The sequence below is a fragment of the Globicephala melas genome, chromosome 9 (assembly GCF_963455315.2).
Source record: "Globicephala melas chromosome 9, mGloMel1.2, whole genome shotgun sequence".
In the NCBI taxonomy this organism is placed as follows: domain Eukaryota; kingdom Metazoa; phylum Chordata; class Mammalia; order Artiodactyla; family Delphinidae; genus Globicephala; species Globicephala melas.
The window spans coordinates 65,775,959-65,802,706 of record NC_083322.1 but is presented as its reverse complement, the minus strand read 5'-3'; positions in this window follow the sequence as shown (position 1 = coordinate 65,802,706).

Here is a 26,748-nt window from a genome sequence, read left to right as displayed (position 1 = left end):
TGTTTGGGGTCTCCTTTTCACAGGCTGCAGGTTTGTAGTTCCCATTGTTTTGGTGTGTCACCCTAGTGGCTAAGGGTGGTTCAGTGGCTTGTGTAGGCTTCCTGGTGGAGGGGCCTGGTACCTGTGTTCTGTTGGATGAGGCTGGATCTTGTCTTTCTGGTGGGCAGGACCACGTCCGGTGGTGTGTTTTGGGGTGCCTGTGACCTTATTATGATTTTAGGCAGCCTCACTGCTAATGGGTGGGGTTGTGTCCGTGTGTTGCTAGTTGTTTGGCATAGGGTGTCCAGCACGGTAGCTTGATGGTCATTGAGTGGAGATGGGTCTTAGTATTGAGATGGAGATTTCTGGGAGAGCTTTCACTGTTTGATATTACATGGAGCTGGGAGGTCTCTGGTGGACCAATGTCCTGAACTTGGCTCTCCCACCTCAAAGGCACAGGCATGACACCCGGCCGGAGCACCAAAACCCTGTCAGCCACGCAGCCAACCAAGTTCAACCAAAGTTGTGACACTTATTTCCCTTGTAGGTGTCCACAAGGTATTAAGAGGCACTGTGGGAAGAGTATATTAGTAGCTACCATGTCTTGGGTCCTGTGGGTTACCTTTTCCTTCAGTCGCACCACCTCCCAGCAGGTCCTGAGGATACAGGGCTCCTGTCAGCATGAACTGGACCCCACAACGTCCCAAAGCCAAAGCGCCAGCAAGTCCTGAGGAGACTTGGCTCCCAACAGCATGGACTTGACCCCATGTTGTCCCGAAGCCCCCAGGCTGTCAGCATGGACTCAGCCCCATGTGTTCCAGAAGCCAAAGCCTCAGCGGGTCCTGAGGAGAGCAGGTTCGCATCAGCTGCCCAGGGGCAGTAATTAACTTTTAGATAGCAGTTTTAAAATTTTATGTAGTCCATTTTACTATTTTTTTCTTTTATGATTTTTTTGGTCTCATATCTAAGAAATCTTTGACCCAAAGTCATAAACATTTTCTTCTATTTTCTCCTTTAGGTTTTACATTTAGGTGATCCATTTTGAGTTAATATGAGTATAATATATGAGATATGGGTTCAGGTGCATTTTTTAAATCAACATGAATTGGTGTATAGTTAAATATTTCAAATGTACAGAGACAGGAAGAAGCATATATGACAAATAACTGAATCCGCATTCCTGTAATCCAGATTTAACATATCTTAACATCATGCAGTATTTGTTTCAGAGCCTTTATCTACTAAAAACATGCATTTACAGGTTAAGTTGAGGCCACTATTTTTCCATACATTCCCTGTGAGGTAATCATCCTTCTGAACTTTTTTTATCAATCTAGTGAATATTTTGTATATAAGCATGTATTTATAAACTACTATTTTTGCATATTTAAATGTATGTAATATTATTCTGTCATTCTGCAATTTTCATTTATTTTGCTCAACAAATAATATTTAATCATGCTTATATATGCAGACTATTTCATTTTACTGATTTACTGCAATTTATTTATCCATCTTCCAATTGATACATATTTATTTAGGTTGTTTACAATTTTACAATTTTTTGCTAAGAAACAATATGCTAAGGATTGTTTTTGCAGATATCACCTTGTTCATGCTTGCAAGAGTTTATTTAGATTCCTGAAATTGGAAATTCTGGGTGCAGAGTAAGAATATCTTGAATTTTATTTGATGTTAAGAAATTACTTTCAAAGATTGATGCAGTAATTTACCATCTTACCAGGAGGGTATAAGAGTTTTCAAAGCTCCACATGCTCAACACTATATAATTTGGTAATTTTTAAAGAAAAGTATATTTCATTTGATTAGAATTATTGAATATCTTTCCACATGTTTACAAGAAATTTTTATTTCCTTCTCTGTGAATTTGTTAGTACATTTTGCCCATTTACCTATTGAATAATTAGGTATTTCTTCTTCTGTAGTTCTTTTATATTCAAGATACTAACCATTTTACCATTAATACTTTTTGCAAATATTTTCTAAAACTCTTTATATTTTCTTTTATCATTTTAATGGTAATTTGTGGTAATAAATTGTTATCTTAAAATAACCTAATCTGGTGCCATTGAAAACATGTGACATTTTCTCCTAAAAGTTTAAAATTTTTCATTTCCACCTAAAATTAGTCATTGTGTACACTCTAACATAATGACCCAATTTCAATTTTCCCCCATATGAACAACCAGTTTCCCTAACAGCATTTACTTCATAATAAATCTTTTCTCTCATTTGTAATACTGCCTCTGACGTATTAAGTTTCCAAATATGCATGGATGTGATTTTAGATTTTTCATTCTGCTCTATTTATTTGTCTATCAATTTGTCAACATCATAATATCTTAATCACTCTTCCTTAAAACATACTTTGATATTCGGTAAAGCAAGTTTTTCCATCCTGTTTTTCTTTAAAACTGTTAATTTTTTCTTTATCTTATAAATTTGTTACCTGCTTTAAAAAAATTTTAAAATAAAAGTGACCTACAGAGTCAATGATATCTCTTTTGAACTTCCAGTATCACTTTTCAGAAATAGAAAAACCCATTCTAAAATCCAAGTGGAACTACAAATGACCCCAAATCTTCTTTTGAGAAGAACAAAGCCCAAGGCAACATTCTTTCTGATTTCAAACTATATCACAAGCTATATTAATCAAAATGGTATGGAATTGGCATAAAAACAGATGCGTAGACCAATCAAATAAAATGGAGAGCCCTCCAAAAAATCCACACATATGTGGCCAATTAACTTTTGACAAGGGCACTAAAAACACATAAATGGGCAAACAATAGTCTCTTTAATAATTAGTGTTGGAAAACCTGTTATCCACAAAAAAAAGAAAGAGAGTGGACCCTTACCTTACACCATATACAAAATTTTAACTCAAAATAGATTAAAGACTCAAAGACTCAAACCATAAAACTCATAGAAGAAAACATAGGAAAAGTGTTCCTCGACAAAAAAAAAGTCTTGGCAATGATTTCTCGTCTACAACACCAAAAGCACAGGCAACAAAAGCAAACATACATAAATTTTACTAAAACTAAAAAGCTTTTGCACAGCAAAGCAAACAAGAAACAAACTGAAAGGATAACCTATGGAATGGAAAAATAATATTTTCAGGCCATATATCTGATAAGGGATTAATAACCAAAATATATGTAAAACTCCTACAACTCAATAGCAAAACACCAATCTGATTAAAAAGTGAGAAGAGGAAATGAATAGGGGTTTCTCCAAAGACAAACAACTAGCCAACCGGTCTATGAAAACATGTTCAACATCCTTAATCATCAAGGAAATGCAAATCAAAACCACAATGTGGAAAAAAAGAACATTTTTTAAAACTTGCAATATGATATCACCCCATACCTATTAGGATGGCTATTATTTAAAAAAAAAGGTATCATCTATTTATAAAGATGTTGAGAAAATGGAACCCTTGAACACTGTTGGTGGAAATGTAAACTGATACAGCCATTATGGAAAACAATATGGAGATTCCTCAAAAATTCAAAATAGAACTACTATATAATCTAGCAATCCCACTTCTGGGTATATATGCAAAGGAATTAAAATCTGGATCCCTAAGAGATATCTGCACTCCCGTGTTCACTGCAGCATTATTCCCAACAGCCAAATGTAGAGGCAACATAAATGTCCACTGATAAGCAAATAGATAAAGAAAATGTGGCATATATGTAAACAATGTAATATTATTCAGAAGAAAACACTGCAATTGGGCAAAGACATGGATGAACCTAGAGGACATTATGCTACGTGAAATAAGCCAGACACAGTAGTACAATAAATTACATATTTATTTAACAAGGTAAGGTTTGTTGAAGGAGTGAGACTTTGAGTCATTTGAAGGAGACATTGCTGGTTTTTAAACATGATGAAAATGATAGACAGAAAGGATTGAAATGAGAATAGATAAATCTAATCCCCTTACAAATTATACAAGGCCTTTTTCAAATCTAGTTTCTGCTACATTTTCAGTCTCACCTCTAACCATAAACTTCTTTACACACTTTCACAATGTCTCAAGACACTTAATGAAGACAAACAGAATTTAAACTAAACCCTATAATAATAAAAAAAAACTATACGTAGTTCCCAGAACACATCATAACCTCATACTCACTTACCTTTCTATACATTTTCCACCTGAGCCTTTCTGTCAACCTTTAAATATACTGACAAGTGTCATCAAAAATGCAACCTCCTTTAAGCTATTCTTAACTCATTCAGTCAGATGTGGGAGCTTTCTTTAATATTTCCCTTACATGCCATATTTATCACTATTGACGCAATTTTGCTCTGTAACTGAGAAAAGTAATATTATTTTGGAGAAATTTCTGTGAGGATTATGAGGAAAGGATAAATTCTGAAAATCTGCAAATATAGGTATTTGGTTACTGATGAAGAATGAATGCTCAAAGTATAAGCAAATTTAAAGTACTCATGTTGGGAGCACAGGTTAAATATATAAAGTCATGATACAATGTGACGTAGGCAGAAAAATCAGCTGAGAAGCACATGTTCTTCTTGGGATTCCAGTTTTTACTTTGATCTGAATCGTATTATTCATTTCTCTTTCTAGTTCTTCTGGCTAACGGGAAATACGTGTTTTCTTATTGCTGAATATATAATACATGCATATTTGCATAAAATTTGTCATTTAGATAAAATTTCAAGTTTGCTTCCAATGTTTTAAAAAAAATTGAAATTGTAATAAAAACATTATCATTGCCCAATATTGAAACTGTGTTCTCAGAAATACTCAGATACTCATTAACCAATTAATATCTATGACAATTCCTTTCTTTATTATAATTCCTAACTCTATGAAAACTCAATTCCTTTCTATATTATAATTCCTTTCTATACTATAATTCCTATCAATATTATAAAAATCCCAGAATAACAATTTAAACTGAGATTTAGGGGGTTTTGATTTACAATAAAATGTATTTTGTTTTTAAAGGAATATTCAAGTTAATACCATTGTTGCTTCATTTAGACCTCCTAAGTTTACTTCATTTTAGTTTTTTATTCTTTATTTAAGTTCTTATGTTTTATTATTTTGTGCTTTACTCTTCTGTCATCAATATAAAGTAATAAATGTGTAAGGAAAATTGTGAAAATAAACAAAAGTAGAGAAAGGCTTACAAATAGTTTGCAATAACGTTAGTCAATACTTTTATGTATCTAATGCATTTGATTATTCTTAGTCCTCTTTTCTATATATCCATTGTACAAGTTATAGATACTCCCAAACTAGCTTCACACTGAGAGTCTGCGGAAACTTCAAACACAGTGTTCATTCGAGAAAGATGTAAGCACAACTGTCAAAACGATAGAAAGTTGCCCTCTCCCTTTTCCTACAACTTTTTAAGTTATGAAGGTAAAAGAAAATGCAATTAGAATAATCTACTAAGAGCTTTATTTGTCACCTGCCATTCTTCAAATGCCTGCTGATAAAAGTGAGTTTTTAACTTGCAGATTTTCCTTGATAGACTGGAATTAGGAGTTTTCCTCTAAAGTGAGTGGTCCAGCTGCCACATGGGGATAAATATAGAATAAATCAAATCAAAGTTCAGCAATATGGAAGCAAAAAATGCATTTGAGCTGTCCCAAAGATTTGTTATTTGCATAGAAATAAAATCATTAACTCATGTTTTTTTAAATTTTCCAAAGCTTAATTATAGCTTATTTGTTATTTGACCTGATTGTCTCTCACCTCTGGCTAGGAGGGCAGATATAACTGAGTTATTCTTATAATTCTCACTGCCTGTGCATGGAGTTACTTTCCAGGACATAAACCCAAGTTGCTAAGGGACAGAGATGTACCACATTGTTTCCTGGTCTATATAGCTACACAATATATGCAAGTCACATGATTTTAGCAGCTCTGGACTGAGTCATGAAAAGTCATGTTAGAGTTAGCAAAACTGTCTCATTCTTTCAGCAGCTCCGGAGTGTAACCTACAGTTTGTTTGTCTTTAAAAAAAAAAAAAATCTAACCAGTAACTCTTATAGTTTTGCTACTGGGGCAAAATTATCTCTACAAGGGAGGTGAGCTCATTCCATGATTCTTAAAAAACAAATGATTGGCATAAAGAAACAGATTCTGTCCGCATCACAAAGCGCCATATATTGAAGCTTTTTAAAATTAAGAAACCACCTCTAAGAGGCAAGTTGCATGAAGGTATATATGTGTCAGTTATTTGTCATTACTCTTGACATTTCTGGATATCATGACTAATCTCAAGGCTTCTATGGGGGAAGATGCTCTGGGTTGATTAGTGCCAAAGAAATTAAGTTCAGATGTTAAATTGGATACAGATTAGGTTAGTTTTCAATGAGACCGGACTTAGTGACTCAGGGTTCTTTGGGCACTTGGCTACATTCACTGCTATTTCTCAGAAGAAGCTGCTGCTTCCTCACCACGCTGATCACTGTTTCAGGAAGTAACGTTCCGTGTGTGTGTGTGTGTGTGTGTGTGTGTGTGTGTGTGTGTGTGTGTGTGTGTGTGTGTGTGTGTGTGTGTGTGTGTGTGTGTGTGTGTGTGTTATATATCATCCTCCACTTCCCTTATTCCTAGATAAAAACAAATGAAAACGCAGAAAATCTCACATTTATTCTTGGCCTTTTTTCAAAACTTCTCAGTAAAAATTGTCAGAATGAACACATGATGTTACTTTTCAATTATTTTTTAAACAAGGCATCTAAGTGCCCAGAGACAGGAAGTATTATGTTGCTCTCATTGCTGTTGCTACACTGAGATTGTTCACTTTCTCTACTTAAGTTATGGGAGGAAGCACTCCCAGTTCATGTTCTCAAAGAAAGCAGACAGCGAAACAGAGAAATAGAGTTAGGAAATGGGACAGGAAAAAGTAGATGGAAAAGAAAAAAGAAAAATAAAGGAGTGTCCTCAGATCATCAGTAATTTCCTTAAAACTCAACTCTGCCAAGAATATACTGTGCCCTTTCACCAGGAAAGGAAGCAATAATATACTTTCTGTTTCCACAAGAAATGGCATGGGACCTCCAAAAGCACTAATTTCTAGTAGCATCTATCCTGAGATTTGAAACTTGCTTCATAAAGTTCGAGACCTAAAATTTTGTGTAGTTGATCAATAATTTACTTCAGTTCACAAAACCACTCTGCAATAATGACCCGGGGATTCAGTCTTCTCTTCATGCAGAGACTTTTAATACATGAGTTACGTTTTATGACCAATAACTCATTAATCTTTGCAATACCATATTCAGTTAAACATTATTATTCCACATTATAGGGAAAGTGATTGAGGGGAGTTTTTGACTTGCTGAAGGTCAAACTGAAATGAGACGCAGAAGTCAGATGAGGTATGAATGTGATTCCATGACTCTAAATCCTAACTCATGGTATTACATAGAAAAGGCCAACTTTTTTATTTCTAAATTCCTTTTTTGCCTCCCTCAAAACTTGCCCTTATTACATAGTTATAGCTAAAATGTCATCATGCCATTTTAATAAACTTTTAAGAAGGAAATCCTAACTAGAGGCCTCGTCTTCAACACTAAACATCATTGCAAACTAAAATTATATTTTTCTCTATGAGCTTTACATTTTAAAACAGCAACTACAATAAATATGAGGGTTTTCATTTAAAACATACAGAAATCAGTTTAACTTAGTCCTGTTCTTAAAACTATTGACAAGGTACTAGAGAATTTCTATATGGGGAGATGCCAGGATAAGTGTGAAGTATGACAGAGAAACAGTGGTGTAGAGGTGGAGAAAGGAAAAAAAAGAAACAAACAAACAAGATACCATGAGTTTCCTTCAAACCTTAAAAAAATAGCAGAAAAGTTTCTCTCACTGATGAAATGAGCTCTTTACATATAAATTATATTGTAATAACAGAGCTCCTGGGTGGAAAAGAGTTCCTTCTCCTGCTGGCAAAAATTAAAATAATCACAGATGGCTAATGATCAAAAATACTGACTGACAGCTCTGAAGTATAAGACACAGAGAGCATATTCTCAGAGGAGTGAGAATATTCTCAGGGTTTTTTTAGCCAAAGTTGGTTTAAAAAGCCCACAAAGCTTTTTCCTACTGGATATTCACATATAGGGAGCTCTTATTCTATTTTGGAAAGTACTATATCATCCCATAGAGCTCGTTCAAGAAAATTAATGGAATTCTTTGTCTTTATGATTACATCAGTATTTGGGGATAAAATGTAAAGAATTCAAAGGGAGTCCATAGTGCTTTCTAAAATGGTATGAAAAACCTTTATTATTCAGGCAACAGGAATCCAGTCTTTTATTTTAAAATATAGGTAGAAAAAAGGAGGCTCTGAGCAGCAGAATCAGCAAAGTCCTTGGAAAAATGTCAAACTATGTTAATAATAGTCACAACTGATAGTTACTGAAGACTTGTTATGTATCTAAAACTCTTTTAGGTGTGTTACTTATTTACCTCGTTTAATTTTAACAAATAGCCCTGTGAAACACCCCACATTATTATTCACATTTTTAGGTGAGGAAATGAAGTATAGAAAAGTTTAAAAACATGGCCAAAGTCACACTATAGCTGGTGAACAGTGAAATATGGGCTCAGACTACTTTCTAAGCCTAGTACCTAATTCTAATACAGCTATTGCATTAATTACACTAGTAGGATACAAATTCAAGAGCATCCAAGATGAGACCAACAACAAAATGTCACCTTCTATGCAATTTTAAAAAGACTTTAAAGACCATTTGGTCTCACAACTACTCAATATAACAAGTATGATATTACTATATCTAATAATGATTAATCATATAATTATTAATTATATGATTAATCATATTTATCCATTTATTTGTAAAATCAAAAGACTAATATATTAAATATCGACAAGTTCTAGTTTTTGGAAATCCAAATGTATATAATAGTATCCCTGCTTTTTAAATGTTTATATTCTGTATGGAGACATATATAGTATATATGTATCATACATTTATGCACATGGATGATTCATTTAAGATGTGTGTGCCAAAGGCTACAGGTGCTAAATGGAGAGCATCATCCTTTCTACCTGGGGCACAGTTACCAAAGAAGGCGGCATCACATACAGGTAGGGACAAGGTAAGGGCATCACATATAGGAAACGGTTTTGCAGAGGAGAAGGTTGAAAAAGGGTTATCTTGGTGCCTAAAGTAGTTCTACACATGCTAAGCATGCTTATTGAATTAATAATCCTGGGCTTCCCTGGTGGCGCAGTGGTTGAGCGTCCGCCTGCCGATGCAGGGGACACGGGTTCGTGCCCCGGTCCGGGAAGATCCCACATGCCGCGGAGCGGCTGAGCCCGTGAGCCATGGCCGCTGAGCCTGCGCGTCCGGAGCCTGTGCTCCGCAACGGGAGAGGCCACAAGTGAGAGGCCCGCGTACCGCAAAAAAAAAAAAAAAAAAAATAATAATAATAATAATAATCCTATATTTTCTATATCTGACTTGGCAGGTTATTATCATAAATATGCAAATTCCTTTGTAAATACAGTCACATTGTTAACAAAACAAACGCTGTGGAATTTCATAAGCAGGAGTCGTTTTTTGTTTTTTGTTTTTTTGCGGTACGCGGGCCTCTCACTGCTGTGGCCTCTCCCACTGCGGAGCACAGGCTCCGGACGCGCAGGCTCAGCCGCTCCGCGGCATGTGGGATCTTCCCGGACGGGGGCACGAACCCGTGTCCCCTGCATCGGCAAGCGGACTCTCAACCACTGCGCCACCAGGGAAGCCCAGAAATCGTTTTTAAAGTAGCTTTTCTAAAGGACTGTTACAAATCTTTGGGGGGCAAAGAAGAATATTTTGGGGTAAAGTAAAAAGATATTGTTCTTAGCACTGGCTGAAAGAAACGCAAGTTAGTAACCATTTAAATGGTTGCTTTTTGATATTCCTGCCAGAATTGCTTATAATGTGTGATGTCTTCATTTGGATGTTACTTATTCTGACTAAAACATTTCCTAGTCAACTCACTGTATTTCACAATACGCTGAAATGAGTAAAAGTATTAAAAGCATGCCTGAGGCGACAGAAACTTTGAGGTTCATTTCCATTTCTTCAAGTATATTTGATGAATGATGTGACAAAGGAACCCTAATTAAGGTTGAAATCCTGAATACTAAATAAATGAGAAGTGCCACTACATTCATCTTCCACAGTCATAATACTGCCACTTCTGCTTCTCTTTAGCCTAGCCCTTGACTTTTTGGGAAACCTTTTCCTGTCTATTTTCTTCCTCTATCATTTTTGCTGAGAGTAGATCATGAGTATCCTACCTAGGTTTAGTCAAGCCAAAACTCTAAAAAGTCTCTCTTTGTTCTTTTTCTTCTCACTTACTCATCTATAGCAAAAGCAAATATTTTATTTTACATTTAATCTCAAAAAATGCCTTCACTTCTAATATGGCAATTCCTGTTTCTTCTCACATTACAATATCTAAAGGAAAAATGATAAGTTGAATCTTTTAACTTCTAAGAAATAAAACAGCTATGGAATAGTTTGAGTACAACTTAGCTGTTTCATGATAACATATTCGTTGTTACTATTATTATTATTGAGTCAACAAGTGAGGGTTAAAATTGTTTAATTTCTCACTCACTGGAGAACTTTAGGCAAGTTACTTAATATCTCTGTAACTCTAGCATCTTGATTTTGAACCACCCCTGCCAATCATGGTAGAAAACTCATTAGCCCTGATGTTTTGGCTGAATTCTATTGATTTTACTTTGAATATTTTCATCAAAAGTGAGATTGTCCTCTGAGATAATTTTGTCTAGAGAAATGAAAACCTACATTCACAAAAACAAAAAATGCAAATGCTTATAGCACCTATGTTCATAATTATAATCATTAAATGCTGGATTGGACACCAATGTCCTTCAAAGGGTGAATGGATACACAAATGGTGACCCATCTATACAACGGGATACTATTCAACATTAAACAGGATGAGACTTTTAACAAATTTGATTCATTTCAAACTAGTGTAAATTCAACTCTAAACCTGATAATTGATTCAGTTATTGAAACATTTTAAGGTATGTTTTGACAACTTGCCTATGCAAATGTAAATCTTAAGACATCTCCATAGAGGTCATATATACATGATCTCATTTCACTTTTGCATTGAGATGTCCTGTAACCGTGAAATACACTGTATTCCAAAGCTCATAAAGAAGAAAATGATATAACATAACTTATTCATCATTCTGATGTGGATTACATTTTGAAATGATAATATTTAGGATTCAACAAAAATGTTATAAAGCCCTCCAAAATGTGATTGTCTTTATTTTCTATTCTTTCTATTTTAGTCAGGTTCTGATTTTGAAGTTATATTGCCTTCATAAAATAAATCTGAAGGCTTTCCAGTTTTGGTCTGAAATAATTGTGATAATTTTCAAATTATCTGTCCTTTAAAATTAAACAGAACTTAACTGGAAATTCATCTGATCCTGGTGCCCTGCACCAATTTGTACTATGGTAATAGATCCATTCAGATTTTTAACTTCTTGTTAGGTCAGTATTGATAATTTGCATTTAAATGGAAAATCAGATATTTCTCATGGTTTTGAAATTGCATGGGTTTGCAGGTAATAGTCAAACATAATTCTTTTAAGTTCCTCTGTATTAGAGGTGTTTGCTTTTACATTCCAAATTTTTTGTTTTTCCTCTCTCTCTCCTTGTTTAAAACCATTCTCAAGAAGTGTTTATTTATTTTATTGGTCTTTTCAAATAATCAGTGTTTGGATTTAGTCATTATTTCTGTCTTATTTATTTACTTAGCAAACACAGAGCATTTATTCTGTGTTAAGAACTGCTTTAAGCACCTTACAAATATTAACTCTTTCAATTCTTTATAATAATCCCATGAGATACTATTATTTTCCTCATTTTATTGGTAAGGAAACAGAGGCACTAGGTCATTTTGGATTTCTGTAATAGCACCATGCTTTTCCATTAATGATTTCTGCCAAAACCAATGTGTAAATCTTTACAGGCTTTGAGATATTTCTTCTACCCACACCTCTCTGTACCACTAATTTCAATTCACTCTATTCAGTGGCTATCTTTTAATTTGTTTACTAACTTTTTAAAATTCTACAAGTATTTAGGTCCAGAATGATGGTTTCATGTTTTCCTTGGCCCTTAAGTTCATTTATTGTCTGTCCAAGTCTTCCTGTGTGTCTTCCAGCTGGCTCTCTGTGATGGCCGATTTTCCTCTCAGGCAACCAAGCTCCTTATCTGTGTTGTTATTTTTTCTTGCTTTTGATGTTGTCACTGTGGTTGGCTTCTGAGACTGAGTTATGCTAATTGGGAACAACTTTATGGGGATATCTCTCAAATGATGGAAGGAGATGGGTTCCCTGTTCCTTTAGCTGTTGCCTATTTTCCTTGATCCCTAGCCTACCCTAGCTGGAGAAACCCTGCCAGGTCCCTAGGCTCCTTCCACCATCCTAGTCTCGAGAATAGGGAGCGAATACATTTTTATGCAGGGCCAGTATATTGGGTGGGCCAAAAAGTGCCTTCGGTTTTTTAAGTAAAAGTAAAAGACACGTTTTTCATTTTCACTAAGAACTTGATTGAATAATGTATTCACCTTTTAGTTCCACTACCTTCTGCCATTTTTCAGGCAACTTCATAATTCCATCTTCCCAAAACTTTTTATCTTTTTGAGCAAAGAACTGCTCCAGGTACCTTTTACAGTCTTCCAGGGAATTGAAATTTTTTCTATTAAGAGAATTTTGTAAAGACCAAAATAAACAGAAATCCAAAGGTGCAATGTCTGGTGAATACGACGGATGAATCAGAACTTCCCAGCCAAGCTGTAACAGTTTTTGTCTGGTCGTCAAAGAAACACGCGGTCTTGCGTTAGCCTCATGGAAGATCATGTGTTTCTCTTCACTAATTCTGGATGCTTTTCGTCGCGTGCCTTTTTCAGTTGGTCTAATTGGGAGCAGTACTTGTTGGAATGAATAATTTGGTTTTCCAAAAGGAGCTCATAATAGAGGATTCCCTTCCAATCCCACCATATATACAACATCACCTTCTCTGGATAAAGACTGGCCTTTGATGTGGTTGGTGGTGGTTCATTTCACCTGCCCCATGATCTCTTCCGTTCCACCCAAACACCAAAGTGATGAAGATAACCAAGCTGGTGTAAATGATTTTCAACGCTTGATTTGGATATTTTGAGTATGTTGGCTATCTCCCATGTGGTATAAAGTTGATTGTTTCTCAACTGTTGTTTCAATTTGATTGCTATCAACTTCAACTGGTCTACCCATCTGGGGAGCATCGTCCGGCGAGAAATCTCCGCACGAAACTTGGCAAACCACTTTTGACACGTTCGATCAGTTACAGCACCTTCTCCATACACTGCACAAATCTTTTTTGCGTTTCACTTGCGTTTTTACCTTTCTTGAAATAATAAAGCGTAATATGCCGAAAATGTTGCTTTTTTTCTTCCATCTTCAATATTAAAATGGCTACACAAAAATTCACCAATTTTGATGTCTTTTTTTAAATGCACACTCATATGACAGCTGTCACATACAATCTAACAAAATTACTTCAAATGAAGTTAAAGACAACTAAGTGCTACTAGAGCCATCTTACGGGAAAATATGAACGAACATTTTGGCCCACCCAATACATCCAAGGTGTGTGTTGTGTGTGTGAGACAGAGAGTTTTTTGGATTTGGTGGTCCTCAAATCTTCGAGCATCTACCTCTTCTAGTAATATCATCTTTAGATCCTAATATTGGAGCTTCTCATAGTCCACTGTCTCTGGACTTTCCTGTATAAGGTTAAAGCCCCAAATGCCCCACACCCACACCACTGGTTTCTAGGATGATCACACATCTCAAGTTGACCAGATCCACCTAGTTCAGTAACAGTAGACAATCAGATACGGGAGCATAGAAAATACATTCAGAAGAGGTTGCCATTCTGGACTTCCAGAATCCTTCTTCCCTTTTTAATAAATCTTAGAAGATATATAATAAAAATATAGTTATAATATTATGAATCCAGAAGACCACAATGTTAACAAAAACTAGAAAGCAGCAAGAGAGGTGGAAAGAAAAGAGTACTAATTTTCTTCTTTTGCATGAAAGAGAATCAATAAATACAAAATCATTCATGATATTGATAATTAAAGAAATATACAGAATACGATTTTTTAATTGTAAAGGAAAACACTACTAGAATTAAAAACAAAGTGTGGATATTCAAATTTTACATAAAAATTTCAAAAAAGCTCCCTATATTTTTCAAGAAATATTTATCAGTCATTAATCCCTAGTATGGTACTACTATTTAATAGAAGTAGAACAATTATACTGGCCCTACCAGTAAAATGCAATTATTATGGATTTGACTTTTTCTTCTTTATTGACCATGTCCTGCCAATAGTGTCATCCCTAGACCTAACTGAATATCATAGTCCCAGCACAGGATTTTCACTTAACATTGGCTATGATGAAGCAGCATACTTCACAATAAAAGAAGAAAGAAAATGAAGTAGGAAGATAAAGGAAGAGACACAATAGCAAATTAGGTTTAAATAAGAAGGATATAAACTCCCATCTTTTTAAAACCAATAATAGTTTGAATTGCAGCCACTGAACCTATAACTTAAACAGATCAGAGTATTATATACCTTTGTGGGTTTTCATTTGTTAATTGGATTATTTCATATGGCAATTGTACACATGAATATAAGGATTTAAATGCTAGAAGTCAAGGACCATTGTACTAGATATGTCAATCATAACAAAGTTTGCTTCAAGAGAAACAGCCCTTTCCAAAATCCTCTCTCAGAGATCAACCTGGCCATGTAACCATGACTTTCTCATGCAGTTTGGATGAGGGGTGAGTACTTGGCACAAAATAAGTCAATCTTCAGTCAAACTAGCTACCCATGATGAGGTCTGAAGCAAAGAATAATTGAGGATAGTAAGCTGAGTCAATCAGAATGCCTATTTCAGGAGTAAGGAAAGTGTTAGCCCTGTAGGTAATGAGCAGAGAAGCAGAAATAGGAAAACTGGCACATAAAGAGATTATTATGGAGACATGACAGGTAAGTCTGAAAATTCCTTTTTATTTAATTATATAGGTGTTGGAACCCTAAAGTGAAGAGTCACAAACTTCTGAAATCTGAGAATTGCCTTTAATGCTGAATGAGCATCTAATGCAAGATCCCACCATATTATAGTTCTCATGCTTCGGTAATCAGATTTTCTTGTCTAGTGTTAATAAAGTTCCTCCATTATTTGAAGAAAATGAGTCTCTGTTTCTTTCAATTTAAGTTAAAATAGAGAGAACAGAGAAGAAGCAACAAGGAAGCATAAAAATGGAAATAAAAAATATATTGGGAGGGCTTCCCTGGTGGCGCAGTGGTTGAGAGTCCGCCTGCTGATGCAGGGGACGCAGGTTCGTGCCCCAGTCCGGGAAGATCCCACATGCCGCAGAGCGGCTAGGCCCGTGAGCCGTGGCCGCGGAGCCTGCGTGTCCAGAGCCAGTGCTTCGCAATGGGAGAGGCCACAACAGTGAGAGGCCCGCATACCGCAAAAAAAAAAAAAAATATATATATATATATATATATATATGAGTAAAGAGAAAACCTACGCAATATATCAATAAATATAAAAGGTTAACCACTTGAATCAAATGTAATAGCAACATTTCTCACATAAACTAAAATTCTGAGCTGAGAATCCTTACATAATAGTAAGACCTACTGGGTAAGGTGAAATGTGGACCCACAAGTTGTTTTAAAATTCAGCTTCCAATAATGCAGTATAGCCACAATCAGCATTGAGAGACAGACAGTAGGAGGAAGAGAATATGGCATGAGGATATAAGGAATTGGCAACAACTTTTCTGAGAAAAATCTGTGGACTCCTAAAAGCCTAAAAAGCAGAACTTCACACCAGAAGGTCCTGCAAAATAGTAGCTACTGCCTCAAATCAAAGAGCAAATTTCTCTCTGGTGTTGTTAGGTACACGTGAAACTGAGCAGGACCCTGCAGCGCCCTCCAGAGTACAAAACCCCCTCTGTGTCTCCCGTTTCTTTTTTGTAAGAAAAAAATAGGCTTTAAACTCCTAGGCCTCCTTCAAGTTCCAAAGAGCAGGCTCAAGCAGTTAATGATTAGGACGATAGAATCACAGGACTCCTAGTTCCTCCTGTCGGTATATAGATAACAATCTGATGAATATCTTTGAGCTGTTCTACAGAAACCAAGACCCCCACCTAGGTGGAGGATGGTGACTACATGCTGACCACAAGCATGTAGACCTCAGACTGGTTGGAACCAGAAGGTTGAGATTCCAGAAACATCACCCTGTTACCTCACTACCAACCAATCAGAAGGTCCATGAGCTGATCACATATCCTGAGACCCTCTCCCCTAACACTGTCTTTAAAAACCTTTGGCTGGGGCTTCTCTGGTGGTGCAGTGGTTAAGAATCCACCTACCAATGCAGGGAACACGGGTTCGAGCACTGGTGCGGAAAGATCCCACACGTCACAAGGCAACAAAGCCCGTGCGCCACAACTACTGAGCCTGCGCTCTAGCGGCCACGAGCCACAACTACTGAAGCCTGCGCACTTAGAGCCCATGCTCTGCAACAAGAGAAGTCACCACAATAGGAAGCCCACACACCGCAACGAAGAGTAGCCCCCACTCGCGCAACTAGGGAAAGCCCGCGTGCAGCAACAAAAACCCAATGCAGCTAAAAATAAGTAAATAAATAAATACATTTCTTAAAATAAATAAATAAAAATAAAAACCTTTGCCTGAAAGCCATCCAGGAGTTCAGGTCTTTTGAGCATGAGCTGCCCATTCTCCTTCCTTAGATCTTGCAATAAACCTTTCTCTGCTCCAAACACCAACATTTCAGTTTGTTTGGCCTCACTGTGCATCAGGCACATAAACTTGGGTTCAACAACACACTGAGCAGTTACTGTTTTTTTTTGAGCACTGCTCACACACACAAAGATAGTCATCATCACGAGTAGAATATTTTGAAACACATCAAAAAGAAGCAATGTGAAATATTAATTCAAAGAGAAATGAAACATTTTTCAATTACTGCTAGTCATATTTCAAAATGCATTTCACATTTCTTTCTCCTCTCCCTCTCTTTGACTGTGTGTATAGGTCAAGGTAAGGGATGGTTAAAAAAAAAAAGGATTAACATAAGAAAAACTTTCCCAATTAATCCATTATCTAGTTTTGACTTTTGCTGGGGAGACGGCGAGAGAGGCAGAGGGGGAGATGGAAAGAAGGGGCAGGGAGAATACCTGAATACCTTCCTGGATGGATAAAATATTCATACAATTAGAAGCCTTTTGCCTCCTGAAAGAACCAAGGAAGGCCCTAATAAGTCTCTAGGTTTGAGGATTGTCTTACCTTTGCTCAGTTTCAAGACTAGTATTTGTATGAAATGCTGCTTTCACATATGATTTGGAAAAGAATATTGAACTGTGAGTAAATACGAAACCTTTGAGACTGCACCATCTGGAACTAATATTTGAAGTGATTTACACATGAAATTGAAAAACAGAATCCACATGAAATTACACTCTTAAAGTTTTTAAAATAGATTAAGAGAATGTATCTACTGCCTCCAAATTATACTTAGATTGTGAATAAAACTGATTCCCTTACATTCTTAGTTGTTGGAATGATCGCTAAACAAAAGTGACTCACATTTTGAGGTATGGGGCTACCACTTGACTTCTGCCTTTTGGCATTACTTCTCACTTGACTATCTCCTACTCTATTACAAGCTTTCCCTGCATCCATTCATCCAATACATATCCATATTGAGCCTAATAAATGCCATACAATGTGCTAGGATTTAGGAAGCCAATAGTGTTTATAGGCAATGGTCTCTACCTTTTGGGGATAAGAAATTAGTTAATAAAACAGGCATTAACCAATTATTCCCACAAGTATACAAAACATATGCTAAGAAATAGTTGTACATGGTGCTATAATAACAAATGTTAGAGGAAAATGACCTATTGAGAAGTCACTGGAGGCCTTCCAAAACTGGTGAGTATTATGCTAAAATTACTGTCTAAATCTTATTATCCTTATATCTTTCTACAGACAGAGCGTATCAGAGCCAGGTCAAGCCTCAAACCAGATGTTGCCACTGTTGTTAAAAAACAATAAAACCATGTAAATGAAGACATGTCAGCTGAATCAGGAGCCACAGGTCAGTTTTAAAGTGTAGGCCACAAAGCCATCATTTATTTTTGTAAGAATTTCAATAAAGACCGTAATTACTGATGTCATATATATTCATCAAAATTACATGATGATTGAGTGAATAGCATCCCTTTAGTGAACTGGAAAATTCCATACAATTTTACAGGGGTTCATTCTTCCTCTTCATTTGGAAACTTCCAGGAGGAGTATACTATGTGATTCCCAATCCAGAAAATATTTAGGTTTACAATGAATCACTACAATTGTTCCAAATTGATTCCCCCTAAACCATGGATACGTACCCAGATATATCAGGCAATTTAAATTTTAAAATTTAAACTCCTAGCTGGAATTCCAAAACTCCAGTGTATTTCAAGGTGGGCTTATCCAGAGGATCAGGAAAGTATAAGGAACTCAGTTTTGGTTCCAATATCTTCTCTACTCTCCCCCATATTTGTTTCTTCCTAAGGTTGGTTCTCTGTGTTGCTTTAGGCTTTCTTTCAGGAGTGATTGGAGCTTTATATTCTTTCTTTTAGTTGCTGATAGAAAGGTAGTTTTCTGGCTTAGGATAATAGGAGAGTCCCCAGAATCACCCTAATTGGGTCAGGTCACATGCCGGTGACTGTCGTGGAGAATGGGGTATGTTGATTGGTTGAAGGATTCAGGACCACCTCCAGAAATGTACAGGTTGCCTGAGGAAGATGAAAGGCTGAAGGGAAACCTGGGTGCTATTAGAAAAGGGGGAGGTGTAGAATGGATTCTGGATAGGAATTCAACAACATCAATTATACCAAAGAAGCAATCTGCTCTCAGGAGCAAAGAAAGGGAGGAACTCAAGTAGTTGTTATGACAATTTCTTCCATCATCTCCCATACAAAGAGGACCCCGAACTAAGAGTTACATCTACCTCTGACTCACTGGATACCTTTTTAAAAATCCTTGTTTGACAAAGCCTAGTGGTAGTCAATGCCATATTCAAAGTAGCCAGTTACTGAGTGTCACTGGCAATTCTGAATGTGGAAATGTCCAGCCAGATTTTCAATAGCTAAAAAATGGTATTTATAAGATATCCAAAGTCATCATTTGTGGGGGGGGAATTAGAAGAATGCATTCTTTACCTGGTAGAGACCAGGAATCTATCTACTACAGTACCGCATTCCTGAGGAATAGATCAGTGAGTGGCCTTGGATTCCAAGGGTGTCCAAGACAGCTTACAAGTAATGCCTTGACTACATCTAAGGGGCAGTATCATTTTGGTTAAGAGTAATAAACCTTATTTTTAGTAAAAAAAAAAAAGTTAAATTTATCTTTTACAAATGGCACACAAGAAAGTGGGAAAATTATCACGTATGATCCCAGATGGAGAACAAGTGTTTTAAATAGCAATCTCTCCTGTAAGCAATAGACAAGTGAACATTACCAAACTGTGCAGTTAAGTTAACCGAGGCTCAAAGAGGTAAAGTAACTTGCTGGACATCTCATGAATTATAAACGGCAGTTCACAACAATCCAGGGACCAGACCTCAGGATGATGCTGACATTGAGGAGGAAGCAGAGAGAAGAGCGAAAAACACAGTGAACTAGCTCTACCAGGCTCAAAATTCCATGCTCATGTTAATACACCACGCACATAAATGTTTTGTTCATTTACTAGTTAGCTCAACAAAACAGGCCTTTTAAATAACGTGTCTGCAATTGTATCCTCTAGAGGTAATCAGCAGCTTATTAACCTTAACCATAATAACACATTATCACTATTTTGTTTCAGTTGGCTAATTTGCAAAACAATAGTGAAGATCCTACCCAACATATATGAATTTATTCCTCAGTTAGCGGCACTGAATAAATACAGTGACCCTCACTGGAAATGCCAGGGACTTGGGAGGGAGCTTCAGTATGCTGGGAAGGAGGGAGTCAGGGGGTTCAAGAGCTCGTGAGGAAGTCAAAGTTAAAAACAAACCTGGGTCAACCCTTAGGCATAAACTGATGGCAATGGGAGTGAGACTCTGAGTTTGCGGTGAAGGTCAGTTTGATTTCCTCCAGTGTGTTATTCTGCTTTGCTAAATAGAAGAGGGAATGAGTTATGTACTTAGAATTTTGGTTCATGAGTATCTTCGCTAGTAGGTCTCCTTCTGGTAGCTACACGGGGACTGATGTTCTATTAAACAGGATATAAACCCTCCAATGATTACTCTCACAACTAATCAGTTGAAAAATTTCTTTCAAGTCCAACCAAAAAGTAAGTTACTTAGATTTCTGGACCATACCTTTTATATCTTTTTTTCCTGTTGCTGGCTCAGACTAAAACCAAGGTTCTAAAGCCACTGGCTTTATAAAGCAAATATTTATCTTGTCTTATAACTAGTTGAAAGCTACTGGTCTCTGTGACAGGCTTTTCTCCAGATCATGGTACTCAAAAAAATAAAATGCAACAAAAATAGCAGGCTTAGCCTGAGGCCCAACACCTATTTTGCCCTTAGAGCGCTGCTAAAAATGAACCAGGTGGATTTAATTTTCTTCCTACTAATTATCTACGATTTAGCCAGAAGGTATGCACTATTAAAAGGGTGACTTTATGTCCTCATATTCCATGATACACCAAAGAAGACTTTGGAAGTTCACTCAAGCAAGTTACTTTTAAAGAGAGGAGCTGTGTATAGTGTACTGAGGATAAAAGGGGTAATGGAAGACACACACAACGTAACGTAAGACATGGAATCTTTGCAAACCACAGCATAAGACACAGAAATAACAGGTTATCAAGACATCTTGGAAGATTCTAGAGGGGAAACAGATACATATCAGTCTATAACTTTTTACATTGCTGGCAGGCTCTTTTTCTACTGTTCTCTTGCTTGTTCTCCTCTAGGCAAACTGATTTCTTTGCTGTAACTCTAACATGCCACATATTCCAAATTAGGACCTTTGCATTGGCTGTTCTGTCTGCCCAGAATGTTCTTCCCTCAGAAAACTACTTCCCAAGTCTCTCAAGTCTTTTGAGTATTTGTTCAAATATCACCCCAGTGAGGCTGACCCCCATCACCTCTCTTCCTGTCCAATTGCCAGGTATGTTCAGGTCTTCGAAACATCCTCTATCTTTTCTTTATTCCACAGCACTTATCACCATCTAACTTATTATTACTTACATATTTATTATGTTCATTTTTTATTTACCATCTCCTCCTGCTAGAATGTAAGCTCCATAAGGGCAAATATCTTGAAATGTTCTTTACTGATGTTGTCAAGTGCCTACAATAGCCTCATACATAGAAGGCATTCAATAAATATTTGTTGAAACAATGAAAGATTTCAGTAATATGATAGATAAAGTGTGTAAGCTGCCTGAAAGTGGGACCATTATTTTACTCAGCACTATACATCTAGTGCCAATTTGAGTGCCTGACAAATAGTAGATACTTAAGCAGTCTGTTGAATTAACAAGCAAATTAATAGGTGAATAAGTTTTTTATCAAAGACACAAATGAATTATGTGTAATCAAAGAGAAAATAAATAATTCAATATGTAGATCTGGGAAATGTTTTATAAAATATTAAGTATTCGAGTTGAATTTTAAAGTATTGGTATAAGGTTAAATCTAGTAAATAAATAAAACAAAACACTGAATTTCCTACCTAAGAAAAAAATCCCAAGAAAGCATCATCTCCAGTTTACATTTAACTCTCAGTATTTTCAGAGTTGGAGCAAGTATGAAGCCTGCTCAGTTACTATTCAAGAACATAGTATAAATCCTCAGGTTCATAAATTTTGAAAATACATGAAAAAAGGACAATACTGAAGTAAAAGAAAAGCTGAAACACCACATTTGAAAGAAATTTTCAAAAAATATAAAATATTATGGGACCTCTCTCTGGAAAAATCTTCTAAAACACAAAATTAGGTAGATTTAAGACTGCATTTAAAGAGATATATTCCTGAAATATTGAGAAGACCATCTTAAAAAGTTTCTTGTATAGCAAAGCAACATTATTTTACTTTTTCTCAGAGGAAATATTTCTAATGATTAACAATTTTTTCTCCTAAAACTTATGACGCATCCACCAAGGCTTTCAGCTTATTATAAAATAAAAATGTGAAATTGAAACATCAGGTATAAAAATTGTAAGCTAAAGTGCTCACCTTTCAGGGTCTGGATTGCTCCTATACAAAATTCCTGGCCTTCAATTTTGGTATGCAAATTTTCACTGACACTGAAATTAAAAAAAAAAAAAGACAAGATCAGTGAGAGATTCTAGAAACTAATTCTATGCAGTAGTAACACTTGGTCATCCCCAACCCCCAAAACCCTAATAATAATATCTGCATCCTCATTTTCAAATAAAGTGTTTGAGAGATACACAAGTCATATCACAACAATCATCAAATCTTTCTTCATCTCTCCCTACCCTGCCTGCTATAATAGTTGCAAGACATTGTTATCTATGCCTGGAGAGCTGCCTGGACTCATATGCTCACTGTCAGCTTGCGGCTGTGATTCAGTCAATTCCTTCTCAACAAGCTGACAGCAGAGATCTTTCTAAACACACACCAAATCACCTTCGTCTGTGACTAAAACCTATCAACGGTTTGCCAAAGGCCTCAGAAGAAATTTCACAGTAGTCGCCATAGTGTGGTAGGTGACCCTAGAATGTCTTGCATTGTCTTTAAACACTTCACTCACCATACAATCTTTTATTTGATATAATCATATCACTTGTTCCGTTATTTTTTGTTTGTTTGTTTGCCTCACTAACTATGCAACCCAGTTGAAGAAAATACGTGTGTCTTACTCTGGAATATGATTAAATACTTAGTGCATATCATTGTATAAAGAGATGAATGAATGAACTGATTTGAAAGAAAAATTTGGCATTTTGTTTTTCTCAGTGATTTTACATAATGAAGTGGAGCAGAATATGCCCCTCCACAAATGTGCCAGTTTGGCAGGTACATTAGTTTGAGCTGAAGGCAACCGAGACCCAGCAGACTCAGAAAAGCTTTTTGCCTCCCTCTTAACTGCCTAAAAGAACTTCAGAAGGGGGCCCTTACCAGGAAGAGAGCTATTACCAGCTGTAACTTCTTCATCTGAGAGATTTACCTGCATAGCAGGGCAAATATTTGTTTACCAAATATCTGCTCTCCTCATCTTCCTGTGAACTGCCTTTCTCTCCTTTGAGGTCCAAGACTTCTACCCCTTCCCTTAGCTCAGAATGGCATATACATCACTTGCCTAACTGCCTTTGAGTCTCATATTTTTATGGGTCTCCTGTATGTAAGAAGTTACATTCATTCGTTTTCTCCTGTTAACCTGTCTTTTGTCCATTTAATTGTTAGGTCAGCCAAAGAACCTAGAAGGAAAGAAGGCAAATTTTTTCTTCCCTACAATAACTTCTACAGAATGAGAAGACACAAAAAATAAAAGTACAAGGTGGAAGGCAAACACTTTCTCATGTCCATACGAATTGTAACAATCATACAATTCAGATTAAGTTGGAATTACTCTTTCAGGTGTCAAGAATGTTATTTGCTATTATACTTGAACATCAATAAATGAGATACAGAAATCATAATTTTGAAGGTGTACCTTGGCCATTGTAAAAATATAATAAACACACACCGAAAAAAATATCCAAAATTATACCCTCGCTCTACCTTTTTTTCCACATTGTGTTCTTTCCTTTTTTTCTTTGTTTGGTATATTGTGGTTAATTTACACACAATAAAATACAAAGATTTTAAGCACACAGACCAATGAGTTTTGACAAATAATTATATACTTAAAATTGAAATATAGCGCGTCTCCACCATCCCAAGAAATTTCCTCGTGATCCTTTCTAGTCAGTGGCCCCAATCTCATTCCCAGCCCCCAAGCAACCACCGCACTGGTTTCTATCATACAGTTTCATTAGTCTGTTTATGAAGTTCATATAAATTAAATCATACAGTATGGATGCTTTTGTACTACTCTTTGCATGTGCTCTTTCATGCAACACTGTAATTTTGAGATTCCTCTACGCGGTTGCATATGTCCATAGTTCATTTCTTTTTATTGCTGATTATCACCCCATTGTTTATCCATTAACCTATCTGTGGGCATATAGGTTGTTTCTAATTGTGACTACTATGAATAAAACTGCTGTGAACATTTGTGTATAAGTCTTTGCGTAAACATATGCTTACTCTTCTCTTGGTTAAAACTAAGTCACATGGTAGGTGTATATTTCACTATATAAGAAAGTATCAACCCTTTCTTTTAAAATGGTTGTGCCGTGTTACTTCCTCAGCAGAAACATATGAGAGTTCCAGTTTCTCTATATCCTCACCAACACTTCATAATGTTCTTTTTGTTTGTTCCTTAGCTCTTCCAGTGAATGAAGTGTTATCACATAGTAGTTTTAATTCACATTTTCCTGGTATTGTTGACTGTTATTGTTGAGCATTTGTATCTACTTTTTGGCCATTCCTACACCTTTCCTTCAAGTCCTCTAGTTATTTTTTATTGAGTTGTTTATTATTGTTTCTGTTACTGTAATTACAATTATAGCAGTTCTTTATATATTCTAGATAAGTCTTTTGTCAGATATATGTAACACAAATATTTTCTCCCATTTCCTGGCTTACCTTTTAATTTTCTTAAACGTGATTGTTGAAGAGCAGATTTAAAAATACTTTTCTGATAAAGTATCTGGCTTTATCTTATATGTGGAATCCTTAGCACCTCTATGGAAATAGTGGGATTGTTCATAAAATAAAATTTTTCATTTTGTTTCTTGAACCAAAATTTGACACAGATCAGCAATTTTTCTATGTTGTGCATTGTTACCATTATACTCTCAACTTTATTTAGATTTATTAAATAACATATTTGCTTGGGTTTTATGAGAAAACAATAACTGAATTGCACCAAAAACTGAAACCAACTTCAAGGAATCCATAAAGATTTGGGATTTTCAAAGTTAGATGAGCTTTAAAGATCAAAAGACATTGTATAAAAACTATAATATATCTAATTGCTTTATTTTATACATTTTCTTGATAAATATTATAAATATAGATTATCCTCAACCTAGTTCTTATATTTTGCTTATAATGCCTAATGACTACTAATAAAATAATTTCACATGAAAATGGCAAATGACCTGAGTATGTTAATGTGCAAATAAATTTCGAAGTGGGTAGTTTTAGATAGACTTCATTATTTTTCAGAGGTGGGTAACTGTAGAAAGAATACAGTTAAGCCATGTTTTATTCCTGTTACTCCGTTAATTAGCTATGCAGTCATGGGAATCCTGTAGCCTTCCTTGGCTCTTACTGTTGTCAGTTATAAAACGAAGGCAGATATCCTCCCAAGAACACATGTTGGGATAATCGTGATAGTTGCATTGTAGAAAAATAGCTGCTTTCTACGTCCTACTATATTTAAATGCATTGTTCATTTCTGATATGTGATTGGCATGTTTAGATAAGTCTTAACACAATATTTTCACAGAGAATTATTAAAAATTCAAATGTCTTTTCTAAATGTACCATTCCTTGAATAATAAGAGTTGGAAAATGAATGTTTTAACTGAAACTAACTCCTCTAACATGATTACAAGCTCGAAGACGAATATGCTTATGAAATTAAAGTATAGTTTTTGATGAAAATAAAGTTTAAAATGTACCCATAAATCAATGCCTTAGAAAAACAGACATATGCATAACTCATGTTAATCGTGCACGTGCTCCCTTGCCAAAAACATCTGTCTAAGATACACTTCAATGTACAATATACCAAATATTCATGCAAGAATATTGTGACTGGGGAAAGAGCATCTTTATGCCAATCCTTGAGTTTTCAGTCATTTATTAATAATTACAGGAAATATATTAGAGTTACTGTATTATCTTTTTCATACTTAAGTAGGTATCCTCTAAGATTATGCTGAAGGACTCTTTTCTTTGAAATTTGTTCACTTAGGCAGCTCAAGGAAAGGAAGAACTCCAAAGTAGAGTGCACGTACTTGAAATCAAAGGTAAGAGGAGTCAGGAGAAATGTCTGTGGGGAGGGCTCATTAGGTAAAATCTATTTTATTTAACAAGAAAACAATAAAAATTCTATAACACAGTAAATAATATTAATTTTGCCTTCATATTTCTTATGATTTTTCATGTCATACCAGGCTTTAAAGTGCTGTTATTAGGGTATTTTCTTAATATTACCCCTTTTTTTCTCTGACAATCAAAACAGAACTTAAAGAATTACTTCTATATAAAACAAGTGAAAATTAGGGGGAAAAAATCTTCCTTTGATAAGATCTAGAGTAAAGCTGTAAGATATTTTAGTATTAGAAGCTAGAAGTTTCTAAAAATGTGAACTGTTCACATGAAAATGGTAATTATAAAAGAGATAAAAATATTATCTATGGGAGGAGGACACTGACTTTGAAAACTATTAAATATACCATTTTTTCTATGAGATTTTCCAATATTGTTGACCAGC